Genomic DNA, 7,292 nt, shown 5'->3' on the forward strand with positions numbered 1-7,292 from the left:
AATATACTTCGAGTCCCCGTCAGCGGCGATGTGGCGGAGGAGGATCCGGAGGATGCCGAGGAAGAAGAGGAACGAGCACCCCGAAAGGCTGCCCCTCGACCTTCGAAGCGTCCCCGCGCCAGAGCTTCCGGCTCCGATGCCGGAGCTAGCGGCGAGGCCTCCGCCAAGAAGCCCAAGGTCACCAAGCCGCCTCCGCTTGACTCCAAGAAGGCGGAGCGTGAGCGTCTCAAACTGCTGGCAACAGCAGGAAAGCGCTCACGTCCGAACATCCCGAGCGCGACGTAAGTTTCCGAGTACAGATCGTCTTTTCTCTTGATAAAGTTTGTAACTTATATATTTCCTTTGCTTGCTTGTAGGAATCCGAGCACCACCACTGCGCGGACCAACGTGCAGGAGCCTATAATGAAGTACATGAAGAAATCTTTGGCCGTTGGTCCTGCCACACCAGCTCCGCCAAGCGCCTCCCATGCAACTCCCCAACCCTCTCCTCCTCAGGCAGAGCAATCTCCCCCTCCAGCCACGACCACTCCACCGGAAATCATTCCGGTTAGCAGTGAGAAGGCGGGCGGAGAAAGCTCCGGAGGCAAAGGTCCTGCCACTAACGAGGCTGAAGTCCAAGGCCGAGAGGAGGCGGATGTCAACTCCTCGGGGAAAGCTGAAGTTGCGGCGAGTGAAATCGTCATTTTTCCGAAGAACTTCGGGGATCCGGCTGATCTTACCTCCACCCCAAAGGCCTATGCCACCAAGTTTTTCAACAAGCTGACCGAAGCGGAAAAGTGGGAGCTGGAGCAGGATTTGCTCAACTCTATGTTGGACAACGCCTGGGGCAAACCTGACGCCGAGTCATCGGAGATCCAGGATTTCAAGAAGGAAACCGGCCAATTCCTCGACAAGCTCCTCTGCAAGCGGAAGGTACTCCCCAGTAGCCCCCAAGTATATAGGCGGAAACTAGTCAATAGTTAGCACCTAAATACTTAGAAGAAATCTCTAACTGAAGAAGATTTTGTGTGAAAAAATGCCGTAGTAGCCCCCAAGCGTTATGGCGGAAACATTTCCGGCAATAATGCTTCAGAGAGACTTAATTATAAAATATCGGAAATTTACTCCTGCTCTGTTTGTACTTGCGGGAACAGCAGGCTCTGCATTATGAGCTGCACAAGAATATCACTCTACAACGCCGCATTACCATAAGCCAGGTGGAGAAAATTCAGCAGTTCAGGCAGGAAAATGCGGATCTGAAGAAGCAACTGTCAGACGCCCAAGGTTGGTTTCCGACTTGTTTTCGAATAATACATGATCTGATCTCCATACCGATCTTGGTCTATCTTGAATAGGTGCATCCACTTCCCTTGCCGCTGCCTCCTCCGAGCTCGAACCCTGCGCTCCTCCCAGAAGGATCTAGAATCGAAGCTTGCAGAGACAGAGAGGAAACTGGCGGAGAAGAGCTCGGAGCTTATCCGGAAGGAAGGTGAATTCAACTTGAAGAGGAAGACTGACAGTGAAACCATCAAGCAGAAACAGAAGGAAATTGGCGGGCTCCAGAATTACATGGAGACAGCCGAGAATTGCTGGGATCTGCTTAACTCCGACTTCATGGGTATGTCCTTGACGCTCATAGAGTAATGCATATGTTGCGCTCAATCTGTTTTGCTGATCGAAGTTTTGTGTCCTCCAGATCCTCTTGGATATACCGAAGAACGTCGGAGCCAATTTCCTCGCGACGATCTGCTTCAGCTTGCCGGAGAAGACTGCAAGGATCTCATCTCCGCCTCCAGGAAAATCTGTCACAACCTATCCATCAAGAAAAGCCGAACTTGCGACATTCGCAAGCTTATCAAGAGGATGGACTTTCTTCCGGAGTTCGTGGTGGATCTGCAGGCATCATCAGCTCGGGGCGCTGCTGCCATGTCCCTGGCCATGTGTCTGGCGCATAACCCGGATCTTGATATTGACAGAGTAACTGCTGGCGTCCGGAGAATTCACCACGACGAATTTTATGACAAAGTGGTTCTTCCAGCCGACGAGCCCCTTGAAGCGGAGCTTCACAAGGAACACGAGGCGGAGTCCAGACCTGCTCAATCCGGAAGCCAATACACCTGGACAAGCTCCAAGGACCAAGGTGGCGCTGCATCTCCGGCTGTAGATGAAGAAGAAAATGACGATGATGTCTCCTCTCCCGCCAAGGGTGAAGAAAAAGATGCTCTGGTGGCTGATGACAATGTGGAAACTTCTCCGGCTAAGGATAAGTAAAAAACTTATTCCTACGGAAAGAAAGAAAAAACAATGCATCATTTTGGCCCCGAGAGGGTTTGTAGTATAACTTTAAATTCTTAAGTAGCTAGGGAAGAAACACTTATGCATGGGCGGAAAAAACTTATCCTGCTATCCGTTAAAGTTATTTGCATGTTTTGTTTGTTGAAAGCAAGTGCTGGTTTTTTATGTTTTCCGGCTTGCTCACTTGACCTTCTGCGAGCCGGAATACCTTTAGCCGGAAACGCTCGCCAGCGACGACAAAGCCTAATGGCAATCCGTCAATAACTGCGGAAACAAGCCCCCAGCCGAGGTGCCGGAAGTCGCTATCAGGAATCCATGAGTTCGCAACAGAAAATATTTCCACCAGAAAACTTAAGCTTACATCCTAAATGACGTTTTTTGAAAATCACAACTTTTATACACGTCTAGGCGGAAATATCCAGCTCTGCGATTTTAGTCAGAAAAATAAACATGATCTAAAAATGAACAAGTAAATCTCTACTACTTATAAATGCACGAAGTTGCGTAGGAAAATTGAATCTGCACCGTCCACCTGTAGATCATACGGTCTAAGATCATTTGTTCTCCCCTCCATCAGTTATCGGACCACGCTCGCCTAAACAATCCCGCTGACTCACCCCATACGATTAGATCCAAAAATTACGCTGCGAAATCGCCCCGCACGCACGTGACTCCTCTGACCCAGCCCTGGACGCCGCACTAGCTGCCACAGATCTTCTCTACTACTTATAAAGGCACGAAGTTGCGTAGGAAAATTGAATCTGCACCGTCCACCTGTAGATCATACGGTCTAAGATCATTTGTTCTCCCCTCCATCAGTTATCGGACCACGCTCGCCTAAACAATCCCGTTGACTCACCCCATACGATTAGATCCAAAAATTACGCTGCGAAATCGCCCCGCACGCACGTGACTCCTCTGACCCAGCCCTGGACGCCGCCCTAGCTGCCACAGATCTGATCCCTCCGACGAGGATGTGTTCGCCTCCATTATCCGGCCATGGCCGCTCGCTGAAGGAGGCCACCGCCGAGGCCAATAGTCTTACGCACGTACGGAACCAAAGCCCGGCGTCGCCGCCACCATGGCTGAGGATGGAGCCAAACTCTCCGCGTCACAGGTCGTCCTCTCCCTCCTATATCACTGGATGACATCTTTGCCCCGCCCAGTCGGCCGGTCTACAAGACCACCAGGTCATAACCTGGATCATGCAGGAGAGCAGCACTCCTCCGCGGTGATGCACTGCCTGGATGCAGCGAATCTCTGAGGGAATGCACCCATGCCAGATTTCAGGTTTACCTCATCTCCATGATGTAAATTTTAAGAGATGCAAATTTTGGGTTCAGGCACACATGATAGATGATACGTGGATAAATAAATTGAGATGCTATTAATATGACAGTTGCTTGTCTGATTGGTTGATATTACGTGTGAAACTGACACTGATATGTTGATTCTATTTACTGAACCCGTTTTTAGCCATTGGTTCATCCATCACTTTTTGGCTACATCGGATCAGCCGAGCAAATGTAAATCTCAGGTTAGGCTTTTGTGCGCTCAAGCTGTGGTTAATTTTTGTGCATTCAAGCTGTGGTTAATTATTCACATTGACAAATGTTCTTTTCATAAAAAAGCCACTGCCCCCGCGTCGCCCGCAGCGGGCGACTCGGGGGAGCCTCACCCGCGCCGCCGCCGGCCCCTCATGCATCCTCCTTGCATCTTGTCATCTCATGCAGGCTAGATGGTTCATTTAACATTGTTATTTTCAGCATTTCTGTTGCACTCTCGAAGCCATATGCATATAATTGCGAGCATGAGGAAAACACCACAGAGAGACGGGTGTTAAGTTTGTTGTTGTATTTTAGTTTTCCACAAAGCCTTTGTGAAGAGCTATTAATTGGATGCCCAGTTTTCCTACACAGATTAAGCGAGAAATTGTCATCTCATGCAGGCTAGATGGTTCATTTAACATTCTTATTTTCAGAATTTCTGTAGCACTCTTGAAGACATGCATGTAATGACAGAGCATGAGGACAACACTGCAGAGAGGTATATGTTAAGTTCGCTGTTGTTTTACTCAGATTTTTCTTTATGGAAAGACTTTATGAAGGGTTATTGGATGCCCAGTTTTCTTATAAACAGCTTAAGCATGGAATGGGGTAGTATTACTCTATCTTAGTGGGCTTACGATAGGTGCTTAATGCTTAGGGTCCATTATATTCAAGTGCATAATACTGTTCGATGCAACAATATAGTAAATCATTACCTGGTTTTGCCATTTCTATGTAGATGTGGCTGCCATTTGTTATTATATACACCGGAGAAGGCAATAAGGTGCTAAATAAAGTTCTTGTCTAAGAGTTTATTTTGTTATATGTGATTTACCAAATTGCTCATGTTACTTGCTGCACATATGTGTTGACCATAACTGATTTTTTTTTTGCTTTCCCTATTATCCTAGGTGTCCCAAATATTGTCGGCATTGTTGTATGTGGGCTGTCGCAATGTCGTTGAAAATGCATAACATTGTCCTACACTACTATTTTGTTATACTTGATTCCTGAAAATGTTCTTACTCTAATTTTGTGGTACTTTGTGTTTTATGGGTATACTCGACTGGTTGTTAACTCATCCCTTGTGTAAGTAGTGCACGCTCCTGGTAAACTGAATAATGTAATTGAGTAATTGAGTTAGTGGTTCCATGAGTGCTTGCATGAGTACTCATGAAATCCACAGGTCAAAACATTAGCTAAACAAGATGATAACAGGGGTAGTGATCAGAGCATCCACACACCATCTAAACTATGCATGCAATAAGAATGATGGATGTGCCACTCCTGATATTCTTTGGCTGTTTACTTATCTGAATTTATTGCCCCAATGAGTTGACATGTCCATATCAAGTTTCTTAGTAAGTTTCATGCTTGGAGATGTGGTTGTTTGAGAGAAGGTTCAATATTGAAAATTTGCAAGATTTATAAGATCTCGAAATCCTTCTAACAAACATTTTGTTCAATCAAAAGACAAATATTTCAACATTCCTTGTAGATTGTGGGTTGCATGGAGATGTATGTTCTCATGTTCTACTACAAGCATAAAACAATCTGCTAAATGAAAAACCATGTATGTTTATATTCCACCTTCTTACTACCTTAGTAACATGTAACCATGTGTCTTTCGATTTTTGGATTTTTAGTATCATGCATTGTCTTTTCTTCGTCTTAACAAAGAACGTGCGTTGCACGTGCAAGCTTACTAGTGAGGTAAAAGACTCAAAGAGTGAACCATAAGCTTTATTTCATTGATCATGTATAACTATTACAAAGTATGTAATTCTAGAATTTTGCTAAGTGTGGAAAGGACGTAGATGTGCAATGTTCCAGGGATAATCTGTTTCATCGTATATGTCATCTGGATCCTCTCGCTTGCGTTTCCGGTACCAGTTAGCAGGTCTATCCTTTAGCTCCCGGAAATCGACAAGGTAGTATGATCCGTTGTGAAGCACTTTGCTAACGACAAAGGGTCCTTCCCGTGGAGGTTGCAACTTGTGATCTTTCACCTGGCGAAGGCGGAGGACCAAGTCTCCGGCCATGAACGAGCGGTTTCGAACTCGACGGCTGTGGTAGCGTCGGAGTTTCTACTGGTAGATGGTGGAACGTTGGTCAGCTAAATTCCGAGCTTCTTCGATCAGGTCCACAGATAGCTGTCTGGCCTCGTCAGTGGTTTCTTCATTGTAGGCGGAGACTCGCAGTGAATCGTGGATGATGTCAGAGGGGAGCACGGATTTGGATCCGTATACCAGGAAGAATGGGGTAAATCCGGTTGACCTGTTGGGGGTAGTTCGTAAACTCCACAAGACAGAATCTAACTCATCAGCCCAAGCTCCAGCTGCGCGTCGCAGCGGTTCTTCAAGGTGTGGCTTAATCCCTGATAATATGAGACCATTGGCCCTTTCGACCTGACCATTGGATTGTGGATGAGCCACAGAAGCGAGGTCAAGCCGTATCCCTACGTCCTCACAATAATCCTTTAATTCTCCTTGCGCGAAGTTTGTGCCGTTATCTGTGATTATGATGTGTGGGATGCCGTATCTCACAACGAGGCTGCAGATGAATTTTAGTGTCGTAGCACCGTCGGTTTTTCTCACTGGCTTTGCCTCGATCCACTTACTGAACTTATCAACAGCGACCAGGAGGTATTCAAAACCGCCAGGAGATGATTTCTTTAGCTTTCCAACCATATCGAGCCCCCAGACCGCAAATGGCCAGGTGATAGGGATGGTCTTCAGCTCTTGGGCTGGAGCGTTTGGTTGAGTAGCGTAGTACTGGCAACCTCGGCAGGTCTTCACCAGCTTGTCAGCATCTTCTTTAGCTGTGAGCCAGTAAAATCCAAACCGAAAAGCTTTTACAACGAGTGATCTGGGGGCAGCATGATGCCTGCAGTCCCCTGCGTGGATCTCTCTGAGGATTTCAATGCCATCTTGATTGGAGACGCATTTGAGAAATACTCCTGTTGCGCTTCGTTTGTAGAGCTGTCCGTCAACGATTGTGTAGGATCTTGCTCGTCTGATGATCTGTCGTGCGAGGACTTCGTCCTCTGGCAACTTTTGATCAATGAGGTAGTCCAGGAAAGGCTGTGTCCAGGTCGGAGTGATGACCATCACTTCCCTAGCCGGAGATACTGCCACCTCTGGATTTTCCGGGTTAGCGCCCTTCACCGAGGGTATCCGTAGATGCTCCAGGAAAATACCAGGCGGAATTGGTTTCCGGCCGGATCCGAGCTTGGATAGCATGTCTGTCGCTGCGTTATCGTCTCTCCTGACGTACTTGACTTCGTATCTGAGGAAGCATTTGGCGATCTCGTGAACTTCATCTCTGTAAGCCGCCATGACGGAGTTTCTAGCGTTCCAGGTTCCGGCTACTTGTTGTGCCACCAGGTCGGAATCTCCACAGCAAATGATGTGTATGCCGCCGACTGGGACGATGGAGAGTTTGACGGGGTTTGTCTTAGCCGGAATCCAG

The 7,292-nt window shown here is 47.2% G+C and overlaps 1 long non-coding RNA gene across 2 annotated transcripts; it reads left to right on the top strand.

Moving 5' to 3' along the window:
* The first annotated feature begins 3,215 nt into the window (after nucleotides 1-3,215).
* Nucleotides 3,216-5,023, top strand: LOC127330141 (uncharacterized). 2 transcript variants are annotated; one of them, XR_007869139.1, is made up of 4 exons: nucleotides 3,216-3,564; nucleotides 3,751-3,811; nucleotides 4,256-4,320; nucleotides 4,561-5,023. It is a non-coding gene; the product is annotated as an uncharacterized lncRNA (long non-coding RNA). The 2 variants fall into 2 exon arrangements; XR_011750928.1 differs by having other exon boundaries at nucleotides 3,751-4,320.
* The last annotated feature ends 2,269 nt before the right edge of the window (nucleotides 5,024-7,292 follow it).

This window comes from Lolium perenne, chromosome 2, assembly GCF_019359855.2.
Source record: "Lolium perenne isolate Kyuss_39 chromosome 2, Kyuss_2.0, whole genome shotgun sequence".
Classification (NCBI taxonomy): Eukaryota; Viridiplantae; Streptophyta; class Magnoliopsida; order Poales; family Poaceae; genus Lolium; species Lolium perenne.